We start from the raw sequence: 23602 nt of genomic DNA on the forward strand, positions 1-23602 counted from the left end.
TAATACTTTTTGATCATATCATTAGAAAACTCATAGAAAACCGTTAGTCATTAATAAAACAAAACCATTGGACTTGTCCGGGATTTGAACCCGGGACCTCTCACACCCTAAGCGAGAATCATACCCCTAGACCAACAAGTCTCTTTCTTACTTCTAACTTTGCCTTGTTGAACTAAAAATCTCTCAGATAGGGCATGCATAGATGTACGAATGTCTGAAACCAGACCCTATGTATTCTGAAATAGGTTTACCAGCCATAGCATTTATTTACTAGAAATTGTATGTATTTTACTTTGAGCAAATCCCATTATTTAGGTTGTCTGACTTTATCCTGAAAGGGTTTTATTCTTTCAACACCTTTTAGTTTTCATGTTTGATGGAATGTTCGTATCTGTTCCCGTTAACATTTTTGATCATATTTTCAGCAAACTCATAGAAAACTGTTAGTCATTAATAAAGCAAAACCACTGGGCTTGTCCGGGATTTGAACCCGGGACCTCTCGCACCCTAAGCGAGAATCATACCCCTAGACCAACAAGCCTCCTTGTTTCATTCTTTCATACATTTCGGATCGGTAGAAAAAATCTTTGGTGATGCAAACATTTATTACTGCCAGGCTATTCCACCCGAAAACTTTCCATTGTCGAAAGTTGTTTCCAATTTGCTAATTCTATTTTCAATGTTAGCTTGTCAAAAAGCTAGTCTGCCACCAATACTGATATTCGTACTTTTAAGCATGCCCTGTTTGACAGTTTTTGGTTTAACATCTGAAACCAACCTCTGTATCGTCTAGAACAGGTTTAACAGTTATTTCATTTATTTGCTTGCAATTGCATGTAATATATCTTGAGCACTTCCCATTATTTAGGCTATCTGACTTTATCCTTATTTAGGCTATCCGACTTTATCCTGAAGTGGTTTTATTCTTTCAACACCTTTTAATTTTCATGTTCGATGGAATATTCATATCTGCCTCTGATAACACTTTTTCATCATATCATTAGAAAACTCATAGAAAACTGTTAGTCATTAATAAAACAAAACCATTGGGCTTGTCCGGGATTTGAACCCGGGACCTCTCACACCCAAAGCGAGAATCATACCCCTAAACCAACAAGCCTCTTTCTTACTTCTAACTTTGCCTTGTTGAACTAAAAATTTCTCAGATAGGGCATGCATAGATGTACGAATGTCTGAAACCAGACCCTATGTATTCTGAAATAGGTTTAACAGCCATAGCATTTATTTACTAGCAATTGTATGTATTATACTTTGAGCTCACCCCATTATTTAGGCTGTCTGACTTTATCCTGAAGTGGTTTTATTCTTTCAACAACTTTTAATTTTCATGTTTGATGGAATATTCGTATCTGCCTCTGATAACACTTTTTGATCATATTATCAGAAAACTCATAGAAAACCGTTAGTCATTAAGGTTAGAAGGCACCCTCGGAGAGACCCCCCATTTATATATAGTGTTACAAACTTACAAATGTCATATTCTGATGTAGCTTTTTGAGACAAATCTAATGGTAGACTTTTTTTGTTCACCAGACAAACGGTTCTCATTTTATGAGTTAGAATGTAGTTTCGATGTCACATTTCTCATGCAAAATATCTGGATGAAAGTCTAAGTGTACCCACTTTATTAGTGGGTATTATAGTGCCAAACAGTGTTTATCATGACAATATCAGAGCAGAATTTTCAATTACAGCTTTTATCCAGGTAAAAAGAGACAAAAATTTATATATGCGAAATCAGGTTGGAGTATGGATCGTGGGCTTCTCAAACCCCGTACACAGAGAAGAAAAATTCTGAGGCCATAAAAACATCAGTTAGGTTTCAAAAATTAGCCATAAAAAATTTCAAGTCAACATCTTTAAAATTGACAAAATGACAGTGTGTTAAAGGTTGAAAACAATGAAAAAAAAACCAATAATGAGAAAACCTGTCCTAAAGTTTGGGAAAAGAAAACGGATGATTTCTTTACAGTTATAGGCAGATGGATTGTCTCATACCCTTTTAAATCCCTCCACTTGAATATGTATTATTAAAACCCTCCACTTGAGTATGTTTTATCATCTGGTGCAGCTGACCTTCTGTTTGCCTTCCTAGCAGCAATTACCACAAGTTCAGCTGCCTTGTTTCTACGTACCCCCGGCAGCGATCAATATCTCGGGCATATTGTCTCTAGAAGTGGCCAACATTCAGTCTAAGTTATAAGTGTTTTAAAGTAGTTTGACATACTTTTTAGTGGCAGCAATGGAAAGAGCACACTTGAATTATATAGGAAACATGTTTTTTCTTAAAAATAATTTCTTTTGAAAAAAATATTATTTTGAGGGTGCCTTCTAACCTTAATTTTGCTATACCATTTTAAAATGTTAATTTTGCCCTATTATTTTAAAATGTTTATCCTGTGAAATTATTTTTTATGAAATGTGTGCAACAAATTATTATTATATATTGTGACGAAAAAGCAACGTTACAAATCAGGTACATTTATAGAACCATTTAAAACTGTTTCAACAGTTTTATTTAGTCATCAATGTGTATAAGTCCTGACTTGCTTATCACGTAGCACAGCAGGTAATGCTATGATTTGAAGCACCCTGATTTACTACGGATGCTTTACTAATCATTTACCCAAGTCTTGCAAGTAAGAAAGAATTTTGCTAATAAAAACTAGTCTTAGTGGTGACCTTGAATATATTGAAATAATATATTAAATATCAGTTTGTGGCAAAATAGATCAATTGAACCGAAATGAATTTTACAGTTAAACAAAACCTTAAATGTGCATTGCAATGATTTTCAGTGCCTTAAAATTTACTTTTGACAAAAAATTACATAAACAAACCTTCAAACCAGTCACAACAAAAGGTATTAAACCATAAATCAAAACCATTCCATATCGCGAGAAAGATTATGGCTCAATCCCGCCATTTTTGTTATTCTGTACTGTGGTGTAATAAGATTTTATCTTCTTTGCAATAAAAACAACATATGTAAAAGACAAGTATTTCCTTGAAGCCCTCTTTAATGCTTCATCCATCCCTACGCCCATCATTTATAAACTTTGTTAATAAAACTATCAGGTGACCAGAATCTCTGAGTGTCTGTGATGTCATTAGCAATAGCAGGCTCAACAGTGACAGGAATGAACAGGTCTACAGCGTGTGACTCATGCTAGTATTATGTATTCCTATACAAACATTTGACAGTGTGAATGAGAACAGTTAGTGTCTATAATCTGTTCCTAGTCAGCTGCCAGTTCATTGTTAATCTCTGATCCATGAAAAGTTGGATAAATCTTGATGGTGTCTGTGATTATTGGAACAAAGACCTTTAAACTGAAACATGCTGCTTACAAAAGTTGCTGCGCAGAAATTTTACTATTTCTATACATTGCGGATGTTTACTAAAAGTTCCATTCTTATGTGATTATAAGATTATGAGTGGTAACAGTTCAAGTGGCCCAACCTAAGCTATACGTCTGCTTATGACAGAATGAATAAAAACTCAAGTCACTTATACCTGCATTTACTCAGTTAAGCGTACAAACTAATAGAGAATCCAAACTGGTGGCAAAGCTTTCCAGTGCATACCTTCACAACTTAGACGTTTTTATAAACACAAACTCTCAGACGTAACTATATGATGTTACACACAAGCTGGCAGTTTCACACACAAAAGTTTAGGAAAAAAATTGTAACGCAATATTTTTAAAACAACCACAAGAATGTAATATAGTTAATTTTGTAAAAATGGAAATAATTACATTCTTGTACATGTATATCATTTTTTTTATTCAGGGAGAATCCCAGTCAGGTTCACGATTAATCCCAAGGAGTAAAATTGTTAGTTAGTTTCAAGTGAGTATTTTTTATTTCCTAAACTATACATGTAGTTGTGAACATCATCACACTGGTAAAGTTGTGAAAATGGCTGGGCACACCTTGAATATTTGGAGTTGAACAAGTAAGAGCCATTATTATTCATCTGCTATCAATAATATATCAACTGCTGAAATACGCAAATAAATATAATATTTTGTGAAGATAATATCTACAAGTGTTCTATCTAAACATCATATCGATAAGTTTGTTGACTTTACAACATGTATGAACTAGATAGATTAAAGGAAAATTACTCCAAGGTGTTTGATTGGTCGATTTTATTTACTATGGCAGCTTGGCAGCATTGGCAGCATCGACAGCATTGGCAGCATAGGCAGCATTGGTCCAATTTAGAGATTCAATGCCTTGAGATATGAAGTTTTGATGAACTGTATTTTATAAAGTTGACTCATTCATTTTAATAAACTATTAGAATTCTGTATGATGTGAGTCAACTTAGACAACACCTGGCTTGAATTATGTACAGGATGTTGTTATTCAATTCTTTCCTGTAATACTTGTATATCAGGAGATTATCCTTGCTAAAATGTTGACATTCAGCGTACCATGCATCATTACTTGATAGTAGTTAATGGCTCATTAACAGATTTACCAACAATTGCTATCATGTGATGTCCAAACGTCGGCAGGTATACAAACTGGTGGAATGCTAATGAATAGTGTCAGAAAGAATTTCAAAATAGATAAGCATCAAGCATTAGCCAGTAATTTTATGGAAGTCTATATAATTATTGAAGTGTGTTTAAATGCAAAGGGCTGAGTTGCCATTACCGCCTTTGCATTAGTTAAGAACAAGAAAATAATACTGCACAATGCTCGTAAATGATTGGTTTGTAGACAGCCAATCAATTTTTTGTATTCAACACCTACTACTACATGAAGTCAAGTATCATTATACGCATCAGTTGTGTAGATTAAAGTGAACAATTGAACTGTGTCACACATTTGTATAGACTGAGCAAAGAGAGTCATGAATGCTATAATCCTTCCTTCCAGTAGATCTTAGTCTAAAGTATGCTATGAACCTCTTATTTAGATAAATTGTGTCAATCAGTTATTACACTTTACAACAGTATAAACCTATAAAACACAACAAAATAAACTAGTGTGCTGGCAGTGCTGTGCATTGTGAACGATTATCATGTGTAATCAGTATGTGTATAATTATTCCATGATGTTGGAAGGTGGTCCTAAAGTGCAGCTGGTATGATGCTGGGCTGCAAAGCTAGATACTCAAGTTCAATTCCTGTGAGGTAGGGTTTTCTAACGCTTTTGGTTTGCTTTTGGACAGACAGACGGAAATGTTTCTCATTATAGTAAATATAATTCAAAACCTTTTATGGCCAACTTTCTATTAGTATTTGTATGTAATCGCACACTGATTCAACTCTTTCACCGTTTGTGACTCTGTTCAGCTTTCTATTAAAATGATATATTGTAAATATTATGTTTAAAAGTTCTCTAGTATTTCTGTTAATTAGCAGAATAACAACAAATAAAATGCATGTGCATTTAAACAATATTTATTTTTAAATTTTAAAATTTTGGCTTAACATGAGGCCAAAGTTTATGAAAACCAACCAAACAATTCATACAATATTTTTTTTCCCAATGTTTCAGAATTTAGGTAAATGTTAGTATACTTGCTCAGAATTTGCAATTTAGCAAACAAGCAACTATGAAGCTTAATATATTTTGCCATACAAATTTGTAACACATTGTTTTTTAAACAACCACAAAATTATAATATAGTAATTTTGTAAAACTGGAGTTATTTAAAACCTGGTGTATTAACTTTTTTATTTAACGGAAATCCCAGCTAACCTTATGAACAATCACAGAAGATAAAATTGTTAATTAGTTTTATATGAGTATTTATATTTCCTCACCTATAGTTGTAAACATCATCACACTGGTAAAGTTATGAAAATAGCTGAGCACACCTTGAATATGTGAAGTCAAACAAATAAGAGCCATTATTATTTATCTGATATAAACGATATATCAACTGTTGAGACAAGTAAACAAATATAATATTTTGTGGAGACGATATGTACAAGTTTTAGATGAAATCAACATGGGCACACAGGATGTAGATGTGCTGCCTGAGAGTGATGTCAAGATTGCTGCCTGTAAGAGTTGAGTCATGCAATAATATTATACAATATTTATACAAGTTTTCTCCTTAATATACCAAATATTTATAAATTAAATTTAGACATTTATTTAATTCATTCATAGTCTTATAATGTTAGTGCCCATTACTCACTATTCTGAGCTGAATCTTTCAATACTTATCTCAATTTTTGAACAGTTTATCAGCAAGTACTCGTAAGACATTTCTATGGAGATAAAACTCTGTTGTCTTAAGCTAAACCTATTTATTGGTTCCAGCAATTTAAGTTTAAACATGAACAAAATACAGTCAAACATGGATAACTCGTCCACGGATAGCTCGAACACATGGTTAATTCGAACATTTCCTTTGGTCCGTTCCCACGTAATGATAAATTGCTATAAATAACTCGAACTCAACACTGTTAATTCGAACTGTTTTTTTGCCCAACGGCTACCGAAACGGTTGTTATCGCTTTAGAAAATCACTTTATTCAAAGCCATAGAGGTAAACTTTATCTTTTCGTAATTCATAAGCGTAGTTATTACCACCATCGGCAAAATATTTTTGTCAACGACTTTTCTAAAAGTTTGGTGAAATTTGATTTATACTGCGGTACGATGAATAGCACGGGCTAGCCGGGGCACGCGTGCAAGGATTTTCGCCACGCGCATACAAAACAAAAATCGCATGTTGTTTTTGTTTTGTATGTGCATGGCGAAAATCCTTGAGTGCGTGGCGTAACCCAGCTAGCCCGTGATGAATAGTTTTTCGACGTTGATTCCGTGTTGAATCAACGTCGGAATGTTGAATGTTTAAACCGTCTTAAAAATTCTTGTAATTAAACGTATACGTTGTCTGAGCTACAAAAAAACTATTCATCGTTTGACCTAAACACAGAATACGTGTGTACATTCAATAAGTATCTATTAAAAAAGCGTGAGTGATATAGAATGTACCGTAAAACCTCGTAAAACTTCTAATTGAACTGCCTCGGAGTGTTGCTCTTAACGAATCCCAGGTAAAGTAAGGTAATCTGCATAAACTTCAAGAAAAAATGGCAAAATTGATCGTGGGTAAAACACCAAAAGAAAAAAATGTCTTTTCTTTTGAGCATTTCAACAACGATCAAGTTTTGCCATTGTCAATCTGAAAAAACGTCCTGGCAATAACATCACCTCAAACAACAAACAAATCTCAAGTGATAGAAAAATCTCTATACTTTTTCATGAAAACGTTTTAAACTTTACATTAGAAGCATTTAATTTGAAACAAGCCATTTGTGCTTTTGATTTATATTATAGTTTGCATATGTACATGTATCTACTAATAAATAAGTAAATATATGGACTTGTGACAGTGCTCTGATAACTTGAACGCTCTGATAATTCGAACACTTTTGCTCGGTCCCTTGAAGTTCGAGTTATCCATGTTTGACTGTATATAGTTTAAAATTTTTCCATAAAATACTTGTGAATTTAAATAGGACTTTGCTCAAGCAGTTAAACACAATGGCTTATATAAACTTGTTGGAAAGGCTGTCATATGAAAAATGCACTCGTATAGAACATTATGTTAGCACCTTCACATCTACACTTACTTAAAATATTTTATTAAAGGCCCGGATGAGACTTTTGCTTAAATCACTCGAGGGTGAGTGAACTTTTAACAAATCCCACTCTTTATTAAATTTCTTAAGTTGTCAGCTGGTATTAAATATCATTTTGACAATGAAAATGTTGAAAATAGTAGCTTAAACATTTTTATATCGAAGCTTTCAACTTTGAAGTTTTTTCTCTAAATAAGCTACAGACATCATTGCATTCTGTATATATACTATATTTAATAGTGATTTGTATTTTAAGGCATGAGTTTGTCTTCCGGCACAGGCTAAAACATTTGCTCAAATCCTTTGAGGCTTGAAGCACTTTTTACAATTAACACACCTTTTTAATTGGCCAAAATAGATTTTATTACTAACAGTTGTCAAAAATTATTTTTTAAATTTAAAAGTACAACTGACTATAACTGTTTGAGAATTTTTATAAATCAGAATTTTAGTTTCAAGTTTCTGTCTTCAAGTAATCTAAAGAAAACACTGCATCTTATAAATATCCTGTAATTGATTGTGGTTATTATTTAGTTACAGCCTGTAACTGTTTCCAGTTTTAGTCTTTATCATGTACTAAATTATTTCAGACTATTTTTGATTAGCCTCAAGCCTTATATAATTCCCACATTCAATAGCTGCTTTTTCACCTTTATATATACACCAAGATGACCTACTGAGGCCTCATGTTATTGTAAGGTGTTAACGATATGTCATATAAATAGGTGAGCCTCTCTCATCTAGTTTGAGACATATCAAACCCATCATGTGCGGTTGACTGACTGGATTGTGTAATATAGAGTTTTTGCTATACGTAATCCAAATACCTGCATCGCATCATTGAATCTGACAGTCTCTTTACTATAAAAGGGGAGCAGATTTCTATGATAAACACATGAGCACTGACTCTGAGAAAGATCATTTGGAAAGCAAAGTCACCAAGATGACTGCTAACATAGGAGCTATTCTTGTTGGTAAGTAACAGCTATTTATACTTACTGTTTTTTATTAGTTCTTTCAACTCAATCAAAACCTAAATAAAATAATTATAATTTAATGCAAAGTACATAAAAAAAGCTTTCCTATTTTCTCTGAGATATTTTAAATCAACAATTTACCAAAGACGTTTAAATAACTAAGTAAAAGGAATTTTTTTAACAAAAATAAAAATTTAATTTAGATATGTTTCAAATTTTATGCACTTTCACAAATTTTGATAAGTGGTATAATAGAATAAATGATATTTGTTAAATACATCATGAAATCAAAATATTATATTATAGCTTAAAATGTGGCAAAATATAGTAAAATACACACCTGAATTGTGCTAGCCTCACTTGTGAACTTATACCAAAATAAAGTCAATTGTGTTTTCAGTCTGTACTAACCATATATATATTGATTTGCAGTGCTGGCCTCTTTTGTTCTGGTATCTGTGAACACACAGGTTAGTCATCTACTATCTTTTCTAATCTATCTTTGACAATTCTAAAAATGTGTACATAATCAAATATGGTTCCATCCATAGATGATTTCAGCAAAAGCCTCATCCAGTGCCTTAAAGTATTTTAACAGATGTCGATGTTAGGGTGCTGACAAATGTTTGCTACGAGTGCATTCTTCATACGGCGAGATTTTTGACAAGCTGATATAGGTCATTTCTGAAATAATTTAATTTGACATCAGTTCAAGCTTGTAGTTCAAGCAATACAGTGTCCTGTATTTTGTAATATATTTCATCAACTTGAGCTATGTAATGTTTTTTGATGCATTTCTATGCATGATGCATTTCTATGCATTTCTATGATGCATTTTTTGATTCATTTGATAACTTGAAGAACAAGCTTGTGCACCATGCAATATTTGGATAAAAAAAATACTAAGGTATTCAAAAACATCTTGTAGACCAATCCATGGTGCTGGCCAAGGCACACTTTAGTTGTTTATGGAGATCCTCATATGAGAGTGTACGGCACATCTGGTATCACTACCTGTGCTGCTGATGGATGGAGAACGTACCTTCTTAACAGATACTTTGATCTTGTTGCCCACACCTCCAACTTTTACGTAGATGAGGTAAAAATACTCAAATTGAAAAAAATTTGAAGCATATTCAACATTACCTTACATATTACACAGCTCAGTTTGACAAAATTATAAGAATCTAACTAACAACTGACACCTACTGTAACATGTGTGATATAAAGTAAAAAACAGTCATCCTTTACTATTTGAGCTAAAAGTTGGAAAAAAGATGAGAGTATAAAGAAGTACTTTAAACGATTTGCCAAAGTAGTTTTTATGCTTTATATGAAGCTATATGCAAGGTTATAAGTCTTCCATGCATATTTAATGAGCATGAGTATTTTTATTCTGTGTTGATGCTAAACATAAGCAATACCATTTATCCAGAAAGCTTGTGATGCTTTGTAAGGTTTTCTCCTTCAAACAAGCGATTTTATAATGTACATATAAATGCTATTTAGTTTGTTGCAAATTTAATATGTGTTTTTATTTTGACATCTGAAAGATCAAGTTTTGCTTCTTATACACGTAGATAGAATTGACTTTCTTAAGCCACAACAACAAAGTGAGGTACATTACTGGAACAGGGGCTATAGCCACTAAACTGACCCTGGAACCTTCCAACGCCCTGGTGAATTCTCACGGTAAGTTATGAAACACATCAGCTTACAATATATTTTTATATTCAGCCACTGTAAAGAAAATTAAAAAATAATATACAAAATATGGATTTACTTTTGAATATTAAAAAATGGCTAGCGTAGATCAGAGTTTGCTCAGTTTTTGTTTATGTTTACATAACTTTGCTGAAGAACAACCATAACATCTACCGTAGTATTCGCCAACCCTGAATACAATAATTTATTATTTTGATTATTTTATTTAATTATTAATTTATTTATAATTTGAAATATCAGATTTGATCATATAACAAATTAAGTTTGAGTTTTATAAAGTGTGTCTTATTAAAATATACCTTTAAATATCCTTCGCCATGATACTGTATAGAGAGTCACATGACTAGTAGAGCTTGTGTCTATCACTCTCTATTCATACTCGAACCTTTTCATTCCTACAGGATTGATTTCAATAAACTCTCCGAACTCAAATTCTGTATTGATATTTGATTGGAACTCGCTGACAATCTTCTACATAAGAAAGATCTGGTAAGCTAAGTCCTCACCAATAATATATAAACATACTACATAATGATCCTCCTAGATTATATTCGTGCCACTAATTTCTGTATACATCAGATACACACAAACATTATAAAGGTTTTTTCATAACTCTATGATTCTGTTGTAGGACCACATACTTGATTGCAGTAAGAACAGGTCACTGTGTTTTGGATAATTCATGTGGATTACTTGTTGATGGATGTCCTAATGATTACATAACAAGTAAGTAGTAATTATTTTGTGAACTCAACTCTCATTCGCTATCTCATGTTTAACATTTACATGTATTTAGAAGTTAGGCATCCCATTTTAGGCAAATGCATAATTTTCACCAAATCGAGTAATCCCAACACAAAGCTAGCTATGCACACAATACATATTGTAATGTTGAATTCACGCGGAGGAACATTGAGTTCCCTGCAAGTTTCATGGAGTTAATATTTAGAGAAAGTTTGGCTGTTTCACATTTCATGCTTTCTAAAGGTTTTGTAGGTAAAAACTTGCACACTCTCAGCATGGGATAATTTTACTGTAGACATCTTCATGCAAATATATTCAATTTTAAGCATTCTATTTGTTCATAGCCACCCCGTTGGAGCAGCAATTGAGTTTATCAAGTTTAATGACCAATTTGGAAGTTTTCTTAAAAAGAAGAGATTATGTAATCAATCAAAACCTATAATTGAAAGATTAGCTTTGTAAAACAACCGCATGATACGCTAATAAATCATTAAAATAATGAATAAAAATGCAAAGATCTGCTTTCGTGCATGTATTAAAATATTTAAGACAGTTTTAAAAGACCACAAATGAATTTGCTTTGTAATTAATATCACAGTTGCACGAACCAAAAATTTTGAATATCACTACTCTATTATAGCTGTTTGCTAAAAAGCCTTTGCAATTTCAAAGCTAAAACTGCTATTTTAACATAATAGCTATGCATATTGTACAGTCATCAAGTTATCATAGATTTTGTTTACCTTTTAGTTTTGTGATGCAAGTAATGTTCTACCATTTATGATTAATCTTTCTCTCAAGCTGTAAAGTACTTTTGAGAGTAAATATTTTGTTTACATTATATTTCCGCAGTGGGTGGAAGCGGAAGAAAGAAGCGCTCCATTGATGCCTGCAACACAGCATGTGATAATTTAGAGGAAGACTACCAACGGACTTGCCGATTTGACTGTGAGCAGAATGGCGGAGAAAATGCTGACCAAGTGAGTCTTTCTAGAAACTTTCAACTATTTAACCAATTCGGGCATAAATTATCACTAAAAATAAACCAAATAATAAGGTACTGCCACCTGGTGTCATAAAAACAAAAAGAAAATGTTATGCCAAGAAGACTTGAAACCACTAAGCTTAAGTCTACATCTTATCTTTTTGAACAACAGATTAAAAGAATTAGCAATACAATTGTTGAGTGCATCTTTAGAAAAGTAGGAATAAAATCATTCCGCCATAGATATTAATTACATGACAATTACAATTATTTAAGCGTCTATTATAATCTCAGAAAAAAACACTGACTTGTTGTTAGCTTTGACACAAATTATAAAACTTTATAAAATTTTACACAGTATTAATATTGGATACAAACTTACAAATACATGATTGCTGTTACTTAATTCTTAGAATATTGCTGTGCTATGCTGTATGTTCATCATAGAATTTATTTCAAAGACATTCCTACTGGTTAGGTTTGTTTATAGAACTGTATAGTATATACACTAGCAATGATTGCATCTTAACACAAAGTGCAAATGTAATATAATTGCTAATCATAATGAAAGTGACCACCTGGAACTAGTTTGATTGTATCCACATGCACGGTTCGTCATCCATAAAACAGTTACATCTTGAATACTTGTACACGATGTAACATTTGCTCCTTCAATAACTACAAATGGTTTTTATCTAATTATATCAGGTGGCAGCCATATCTGCAGCAGTTCCTGGTATGATTGATGAAATCGATGCTACCGATGTTCAAGTAAGAAATCGCGATCAGAGAAGGTCTAGAACATGATGATAGGAGACACTCTACAACAAGTTGAAGACTATAAAGCTATACACGCGGATGTCTATATTTGCATGTCTATCATATTTGTATAATTTACCTACTTTAACTTTGCTTTCTATTTCGAGTAACTTCATGTTTTATATTGCTTAAAAAGGTTGTATGGAGAACTAAACCTAATATAACTGCTTATAAAATATTTTGTTACATTGAAAGATAATGTAATAAATAGTAACTGAATGCTGCATAACATTTGATGACTCTTTTATAATTATCTTTCAGTAAAACATATAACTGGGTCGTACAACTTGCATAAACGTACATAATGATATATTATAATATAGAAAAGGACAACCAACAAGCAGATCCAACCAACTAATTATTAACAATAAATATTGAGAAGACAAGTACAGTACACTGTCGGGTTACGATGACATTTTTATATGATCTTTTCTTCTGCCTTGCAAATTAGAATGCGATGATTTTTTGTCATAACCAGACTAATCATATTTTGCAACACAAATTCAACCAAAAAATGGCTTGATATTTATATTTAACTGTTGGTATGCTTATTACATGAAAAAGGCAAAGATCTCAATATCCTGTTTGTCGAAAACCTTCCCACAATGCCTGAAAAAGATATGATGATCGATGTGGTATGTAATATATTCCATCGAACTAGTAGCAAAGTTGGTGTTGCAATCCCTTCAAGCAAAGCATTTAGAGCAAACAACTTTCTCGAATCTGCTAACAAAAATATACTTCATTACGAGAACAGCGTTGTTCAGGCTTTCTTGTTGAATTTGGTGGGAAAAAGTTTAATGAGGTCGGCAAAAAGTTCTAGTGAAAAAGAGTCGGAAAACGATAGATGATGGCATTTTAGCAATGAAAAAATTGAAGTTCAGTGAAATATTTAAAAATATGTTCATACATGTACTAAAAATCACCTTCAAGTGTGTGTTTAGTAAGTTAAAATCAAATAAATTAAAATATTTTAATATATAGAGCACTTATAAAGAACTTTAATGATTTCTACTAGGGGGTGTTTGCATTATACTAGTACTATGATTTTCTATATTTCGTTTTACGATATTTTTGCTATACAATGCCAAACCTGCAACAGATTAAAATCGTATGGCGAAGGCAAGCAATAGTTAGCAAATATTAAATTAGCAACTCACCAATCAACAATATGCCAGTAGTTAGCAACAAACAGATCAACAATATACAAGTAGTTAGTAATCAACAGATCAACAATATACAAGTAGTTAGTAATCAACAGATCAACAATATACAAGTAGTTAGCAATCAACAGATCAACAATATACAAGTAGTTAGTAACCAACAGATCAACAATATACAAGTAGTTAGAAACCAACAGATTAACAATATACAAGTAGTTAGTAACCAACAGATCAACAATATACAAGTAGTTAGTAACCAACAGATCAACAATATAAAAGTAGTTAGTAACCAACAGATCAACAATATACAAGTAGTTATTAATCAACAGATCAACAATATACAAGTAGTTAGTAACCAACAGATCAACAATATAAAAGTAGTTAGTAACCAACAGATCAACAATATACAAGTAGTTATTAATCAACAGATCGACAATATACAAGTAGTTAGTAAACAACAGATCAACAATAGACAAGTAGTTAGTAACCAACAGATCAACAATGTACAAGTAGTTAGTAACAAACCGATCAACAACATACAAGTAGTTAGTAACCAACAGACCAACAATATACAAGTAGTTAGTAATAGACAGATCAACAATATACAAGTAGTTAATAACCAACAGATCAACAATATACAAGTAGTTCGTAACCAACAGATCAACAATATACAAGTAGTTAGTAATCAACAGATCAATAATATACAAGTAGTTAGTAATCAACAGATCAACAATATACAAGTAGTTAGTAATCAACAGATCAACAATATACAAGTAGTTAGTAATCAATAGATCAACAACATACAAGTAGTTAGTAACCAACAGATCAACAATATACAAGTAGTTAGTAACCAACAGATCAACAATATACAAGTAGTTAGTAACAAACCGATCAACAATATACAAGTAGTTAGTAACCAACAGATCAACAATATACAAGTAGTTAGTAATAGACAGATCAACAATATACAAGTAGTTAGAAACCAACAGATTAACAATATACAAGTAGTTAGTAACCAACAGATCAACAATATAAAAGTAGTTAGTAACCAACTGATCAACAATATACAAGTAGTTATTAATCAACAGATCGACAATATACAAGTAGTTAGTAAACAACAGATCAACAATAGACAAGTAGTTAGTAACCAACAGATCAACAACATACAAGTAGTTAGTAACAAACCGATCAACAATATACAAGTAGTTAGTAACCAACAGATCAACAATATACAAGTAGTTAGTAATAGACAGATCAACAATATACAAGTAGTTAATAACCAACAGATCAACAATATACAAGTAGTTCGTAACCAACAGATCAACAATATACAAGTAGTTAGTAATCAACAGATCAATAATATACAAGTAGTTAGTTATCAACAGATCAACAATATACAAGTAGTCTGTAATCAACAGATCAACAATATACAAGTAGTTAGTAATCAATAGATCAACAACATACAAGTAGTTAGTAACAAACAGATCAACAATATACAAGTAGTTAGTAATCAATAGATCAACAACATACAAGTAGTTAGTAACCAACAGATCAACAATATACAAGTAGTTATTAATCAACAGATCAGCAATATACAAGTAGTTAGTAACAAACAGATCAACAATATACAAGTAGTTAGCAACCAACAGATCAACAATATACAAGTAGTTATCAACCAACAGATCAACAATATACAAGTAGTTATTAATCAACAGATCAGCAATATACAAGTAGTTAGTAATCAACAGATCAACAATATACAAGTAGTTAGCAACCAACAGATCAACAATATACAAGTAGTTATCAACCAACAGATCAACAATATACAAGTAGTTAGCAACCAACAGATCAACAATATACAAGTAGTTCGTAACCAACAGATCAACAATATACAAGTAGTTAATAACCAACAGATCAACAATATACAAGTAGTTATCAACCAACAGATCAACAATATACAAGTAGTTAGCAACCAACAGATCAACAATATACAAGTAGTTAGTAACCAACAGATCAACAATATACAAGTAGTTATTAATCAACAGATCAGCAATATACAAGTAGTTAGTAATCAACAGATCAACATTATACAAGTAGTTATTAATCAACAGATCAGCAATATACAAGTAGTTAGTAATCAACAGATCAACAATATACAAGTAGTTAGCAACCAACAGATCAACAATATACAAGTAGTTATCAACCAACAGATCAACAATATACAAGTATAGTTAGTAACGAACAGATCAACAATATACAAGTAGTTAGTAACCAACAGATCAACAATATACAAGTAGTTATTAATCAACAGATCAACAATATACAAGTAGTTAGTAACCAACAGATCAACAATATACCAGTAGTTGGCAACCAACTGATCAACAATATACAAGTAGTTATTAATCAACAGATCAACTATATACAAGTAGTTAGTAATCAACAGATCAACAATATACAAGTAGTTAGCAACCAACAGATCAACAATATACAAGTAGTTATCAACCAACAGATCAACAATATACAAGTATAGTTAGTAAGCAACAGATCAACAATATACAAGTAGTTAGTAACCAACAGATCAACAATATACCAGTAGTTGGCAACCAACTGATCAACAATATACAAGTAGTTATTAATCAACAGATCAGCAATATACAAGTAGTTAGTAATCAACGGATCTACAATATACAAGTAGTTAGCAACCAACAGATCAACAATATACAAGTAGTTATTAATCAACAGATCAACTATATACAAGTAGTTAGTAATCAACAGATCAACAATATACAAGTAGTTAGCAACCAACAGATCAACAATATACAAGTAGTTATCAACCAACAGATCAACAATATACAAGTATAGTTAGTAAGCAACAGATCAACAATATACAAGTAGTTAGTAACCAACAGATCAACAATATACCAGTAGTTGGCAACCAACTGATCAACAATATACAAGTAGTTATTAATCAACAGATCAACTATATACAAGTAGTTAGTAATCAACAGATCAACAATATACAAGTAGTTAGCAACCAACAGATCAACAATATACAAGTAGTTATCAACCAACAGATCAACAATATACAAGTATAGTTAGTAAGCAACAGATCAACAATATACAAGTAGTTAGTAACCAACAGATCAACAATATACCAGTAGTTGGCAACCAACTGATCAACAATATACAAGTAGTTATTAATCAACAGATCAGCAATATACAAGTAGTTAGTAATCAACGGATCTACAATATACAAGTAGTTAGCAACCAACAGATCAACAATATACAAGTATAGTTAGTAACCAACAGATCAACAATATACAAGTATAGTTAGTAACCAACTGATCAACAATATACAAGTAGTTATTAATCAACAGATCAGCAATATACAAGTATAGTTAGTAACCAACAGATCAACAATATACAAGTAGTTATTAATCAACAGATCAGCAATATACAAGTAGTTAGTAATCAACAGATCAACAATATACAAGTAGTTATTAATCAACAGATCAGCAATATACAAGTAGTTAGTAATCAACAGATCAACAATATACAAGTAGTTAGCAACCAACAGAACAACAATATACAAGTAGTTATCAACCAACAGATCAACAATATACAAGTATAGTTAGTAACCAACAGATCAACAATATACAAGTAGTTAGTAACCAATTGATCAACAATATACAAGTAGTTATTAATCAACAGATCAGCAATATACAAGTAGTTAGTAACCAACAGATCAACAATATACAAGTAGTTAGTAACAAACAGATCAACAATATACAAGTAGTTAGTAATCAATAGATCAACAACATACAAGTAGTTAGTAACCAACATATCAACAATATACAAGTAGTTATTAATCAACAGATCAGCAATATACAAGTAGTTAGTAATCAACAGATCAACAATATACAAGTAGTTAGCAACCAACAGATCAACAATATACAAGTAGTTATCAACCAACAGATCAACAATATACAAGTAGTTATTAATCAACAGATCAGCAATATACAAGTAGTTAGTAATCAACAGATCAACAATATACAAGTAGTTAGCAACCAACAGATCAACAATATACAAGTAGTTATCAACCAACAGATCAACAATATACAAGTATAGTTAGTAACCAACAGATCAACAATATACAAGTAGTTAGTAACCAACAGATCAACAATATACAAGTATAGTTAGTAAGCAACAGATCAACAATATACAAGTAGTTAGTAACCAACAGATCAACAATATACCAGTAGTTGGCAACCAACATATTTAAAATAAACAAGTAGTTAGCAACCAACACACCAACAATATACATGTAGTTAGCAACCAATGTCTACTCACAAAAAATCTTTTGTGAAGAGATCAATTGAAACCAATCTGCCTACCAAATTTCTCTGCAATTATTATTGTAAAATTACCCAACCAACTTTTGGAGCTGTGAGCCAATGCTCTTTCAAGCTTTTTATAGTTCATTTAAATTATAACTTATACATGAGTTGTGAGGAAACAGTTTGTAACCCTAATATGTGCTTTGATTTCTAAACCATTTCAGCATAATGATATAAAAAAGATTTGGCAGGAGATAAAAGCTGAAGAGTTCTGATGCTCCATGTCCATCCTGTAGCACTTGAATACAGGAAGGTCAGTAAAGAACATCATATAATAAATATCCTCTCTTAATTAGTCAAACTCTATGTATTTCACATTTATAGGAATGCGGTGAACAGTTTCCTCTTTATCGTCACAACAGTAGGTATTTCCTACAAAAACATGAACAAATATATATGTTTATTATAGTTCTGGTCTAATACTTGTGAAGTAGTCTCTTTAACCAAGGACACTTGTGGCAAAAAGAAGCTTACAGTATTCACTTGAAGGATATACTTTTAGAAAAATTTGCTAAGCCCAGATAAAACACCTAATAACAGAAATAATGACTAACAAAAACTTCAAAACCAAAGCGACTAATTTTGTGGTATCTGTGGGCAATTACCAACAAAAACTGAGCTTGTAAAATTTCCAGTAGTAGATGATATCTTCTTGTGTTGTATTACTTATTCATAGCTGATACGGTTGAAGTTTTTCAAATATAAGAATGCTTCATCAACCATAGGCATAGTATGATGTCAGTAGGTATATAAGGCCAAAGCCTAAGTCTACAAAACTTTCTAACTTTTTTATTACTTTTCTGACCTTTGGTCATTAGCGATACGTGTGCAGTTGCTAGTATGAAACTTGGCGTTCTACTGCATCGCAGCACTGAGCTTAGCATTATCAGCTACCAAACGACCTATTTAAGGAGTAAATATGAACATGCACAAAATTTTTGTTTACTTTCTTCGAGGTTGTATTTTCTCTAAAACTGGAAATTTTTTGTATTTATTTTGTTAGAATCAAGCATATATATGAAATTGTAAAACCTACGGTAAATCCTTATCGCTACGCAGCATGAAATATACTAGATGACTTTCTGTTCTCTGTTTTCAGCACTGTTGTAGATGTACGTGTAGATAACTGATGGACATCTCAACTACCTGAACAGAATATTATTGTACTACAAACAGGGCGGTCAGTTCTTACTAGATTAGAAGTTCAATGCAGAAGGATAAGATGTCCAATTCACAATTAAAACAAAGAAAATAGCAAAGCAGTACGAATTCTCAAGAGATTTACAGTAAGTGCAAATAAAACTCAAGTTAATAAAATTGTTTTATTGACTTGAGCTAATCCTATGCAAGTACAAGAAAGTGTGACATTCTATTTATAGCAAATCATAATTTTTACTAAGATTGGAAGATAATTTAAATTATAATCCTGATGTCTCAATAATAAAACATTTTTTACAATATTTGTCTAAGATGTAAACACGTTTGTATTACATCTTGCCAAGAGGTTATGTGGCCAAGTAATATGTTCTCAATAACCCCTTTCAGGATCAGATTAGCTGTTTCATTTCAGTCGCTGTACCAGCCATCAGTTTCTTAATTGCATTAATATATAATATTTTTTGCTATTAGATGAGTCAGTAGGTATGTAAACATGTAACACCAAGGCTCTCTGAATGCTATTCAATGTAACTAATATAATAACTATAACTATATATATAGTATATAGTATATATAGTTATAGTATATATAACTATATATACTATAACTAGTATAATAACTATTATATAATGATGCAACAAAGAAACTGATGGCTGATACAGCGACTGAAGTGGAACAGCTAATCTGATCTTGCGAAAGATTATTGAAAAAATATTACTTAGCCACACAACCTTTTGGCAAAGTGTAATGTAAACGTGCTTACATCTTAGACAAATATTGTAAAAAAAATTACTATTGAGACATCAGAAATATAATTTTAATGATCTGCCAATTTTAGTAAAACCTATGATTTGCCATAAATATCAGGTCATACTTAGTTGTACTTGCACAGAATTACATCAAGTCAATAAAATAATTTTTTTTACTTGACTTTTGTTTGAAATTACTGTAAATCTATTGAGAATTCGTACTGCTTTGCTATTTTCTTTGTTTTAATTGTGAATCGGACATCTTATCCTTCTGCATTGAACTTCTAATCTAGTAAGAACTGGTTGCCCTGTTTGTTGTTAAATAATGTTCTGATCAGGTAGTTGAGATGTCCATCAGTTATCTACATGTACATCTACAACAGACCTGAAAACAGAGAACAGAAACCCATTTAGTATATTTCATGCTGCGTAGCGATAAGGAAAGTGAAAACTGTCATACGTTTTACAATGTCATATATATGCTTGAGTCAATAAAAATAAAAACTTAACATTTCTAGTTTTAGAGAGAATAAAACTTTGAAGAATATAGTTAACCTGATCAAATATGATTTACTGCACTGCCGATGCTATTGTTTTTCTGAGACGTTTACAGTTAATTTGCTTATTCTGTTAAAAGTGCATGAAATATTGATGTCTCAAAGCAAAACCATACAATTCATATTAAATATGAAATATTCATAGAATATAGTGTTGTCTTTAGCTTATTTAGAGACTGAAACTTCAAAGTTGAAGATTTTGGCCATGAAAATGTTTAAACTATTATTGTCAGTATTTTCATTGTCAAAATGAAATTTTTATACAAAAATAAATTTTGAAAATTCTGATAAAAAGTGTGAACTATTAAAAGTTCACTCACCATCAAGTGATTTAAGCAAAAGCTTCATTCAAGGCCTTGATAGAATATTTTAAGTAAGTGTAGATGTGAAAATGCTAACATAATGTTCTATACGAGTGCTTTATCTCCAAAGAAATGTTTTACAAGTACTTGCTGATAAACTGTTAAACAGTAGATAGAAGTACCAAGAGAATCAGCTCATTATTATTGTATTGGGTGGTATTATGAGTATTGGGCACTTACAATATAAGACTATGTATAGACTATGTATACAGGGCAGTCTGCATTATATGAATCTGATTAAATTTCATTCCTAAATATTTGGTATATTAAGGAGAAAACCATTTTAGCAAGTTTACTAAGATTGACCTAAATGCTATTGCCTTGGGAAGGAAAAATATGGTATGAATTATTTGGTTGGTTTTCATAAAATTTTTGTTTCTTGTAAGCCAAAATTTTAAAATCTTTCAACCAAAAATGGTTTAAATACACATGTATTTTATTTGTTGTTAGTGTACTAACAGAAATACTAGAGAAATCTTTTAAAATGTTATCTTTAATATAATATTTTTATTAGCAAGCTGACCAGAGTCACTAGCAGTGAAAGAGTTTGATCAGTATGTGATTACATACAAGTACTAGTAGAAAGTTGACTACGGAAGGTTTTAAATGATATTTACTATAGTGAGAGCCGTGTCCGTCTGTCTGTTCAAAGTCAAACCAAAAGCGTTAGAAACAACTGCTTCCCACAGGAATTGAACTTACACCTCCAGACTTGCAGTCCAGCATCATACCAACTACACTGCAGTATCACCTTCCAACATTATTGGATAGCTGTGCATATACTGATCGCACATGATGATCGCCACCCTGCATAGAGATGCCAGCACACTAGTATACGTGGTTTTTGTGTTTTCTAAAATTTATAGTGCTGTAAAGTGTAATAACTGATTGACACAATTTATTTAAATAAGAATTTCAAAGCATAATTTAAACTAAAACTTACTGAGAGGAAGGATTATAGCATTCATGAGTTGTTTTGCTCAGCCTATACAAATGTGTGACACAGTTCAATTGTTCACTTTAACCTACACAACTGATGCGCATACTGATACTTGACTCCATGTTGTAGTGGATGTTGAATACAAAACAGATGTGATTATGGTGTAGATTTGATTAGCAGTTTACCAACTAATCATTTACGAGCATTGCACAGTATTATCTTCTAGCTGTTAACTAATGCAAAGGTTGTACTTACAACCCAGTCCATTGCTTTTAAACACACTACAATAGTTATAAAAACTTTCATAAAGTTACTGGCTAATGCTTGATGCTTATCTATTTGAAATTATTTCTGACACTTGTCATTAACATTTCACCAGCTTGTATACCTGCCAAGGTTTGGACATAAAATTATAACAATTGTTGGCAAGTCTGTTAATGTGACATTAATTGCTATCAAGTAATGATGCAAGGTATACTGAGTGTCAACATTTTAGCTATTTAACATTTTAATATACAAGTATCACAGGAAAGAATTGAATAATAACATATTGTACATAATTCAAGCCAGGTGTTGTCTAAGTTGACTCACATCACACAAAATTCTAATAGTTTATTAAGGTGAAGGAGTCAAATTTATAAAGTACCGTTCATCAAAAGTTTATATCTCAAGGCATTGAAACTCTCAATGAGGCCAATGCTGCCAATACTGCCAATACTGCCAATGCTGCTAATGCTGCCGATGCTGCCGATGCTGATGATCATAATTATACACATACTGATTACACATGACAATTGCTCACCGTGCTCAGAGGTGCCAGCACACTGGTATATTTTGTTATTTTGTTTTCAGAGGTTCATGGTGTTGTAAAGTACATGAATAATAACTGATTGACACATTTTATCTAAATAAGAGGTTCATAGCATACTTTAGACTAAGATCTACTGGAAGGAAGGGTTATAGCATTCATGACTTCAATCTACAGCGGTTTCAAGATGGCAGCAAGTAACTGTTCGCTTTTGAGCTTTTAAGAGCTTGTAATCACATTTCCCCATGTTTTGCACCTACAACACAGCAGAGTAAAACATGGTGAATCTTTTGATACCAAATAACTGTAATGTGAGTTTTGTTGAAAGTCAACCTTTAAAGCATTGAATCTCTCAATTCTGCCAATGCTGTTGATGCTGTCAATGCTGTCAACGCCGTCAATGCTGTCAATGCTGTCAATGCTGTCAATGTTGCCATAGTAAATAAAATACACCAAATAACAGCTTTGAGCAATTTATTTCAATTACTTTGGTTCACACATGTTTTGAAGTCAACAAAGTTATCCTTATGATGTGCCCAATTACATTAAGATGAACACTTCTAGATATTATC

General features: G+C 31.8%; 3 non-coding genes across 3 annotated transcripts; all 3 read right to left on the reverse strand.

Annotated features, from left to right (window-relative positions):
- Positions 1-69: 69 nt before the first annotated feature.
- Positions 70-141, reverse strand: Trnap-agg (transfer RNA proline (anticodon AGG)). The gene has a single exon. It is a non-coding gene; the product is annotated as a tRNA-Pro (tRNA).
- A 328-nt stretch (positions 142-469) lies between these two features.
- On the reverse strand, positions 470-541 carry Trnap-agg (transfer RNA proline (anticodon AGG)). The gene has a single exon. It is a non-coding gene; the product is annotated as a tRNA-Pro (tRNA).
- Positions 542-1048: 507 nt separating this feature from the next.
- Trnap-ugg (transfer RNA proline (anticodon UGG)) lies at positions 1049-1120 on the reverse strand. The gene has a single exon. It is a non-coding gene; the product is annotated as a tRNA-Pro (tRNA).
- Positions 1121-23602: the final 22482 nt, after the last annotated feature.

Source organism: Watersipora subatra, chromosome 1, assembly GCF_963576615.1.
Source record: "Watersipora subatra chromosome 1, tzWatSuba1.1, whole genome shotgun sequence".
NCBI lineage: Eukaryota > Metazoa > Bryozoa > Gymnolaemata > Cheilostomatida > Watersiporidae > Watersipora > Watersipora subatra.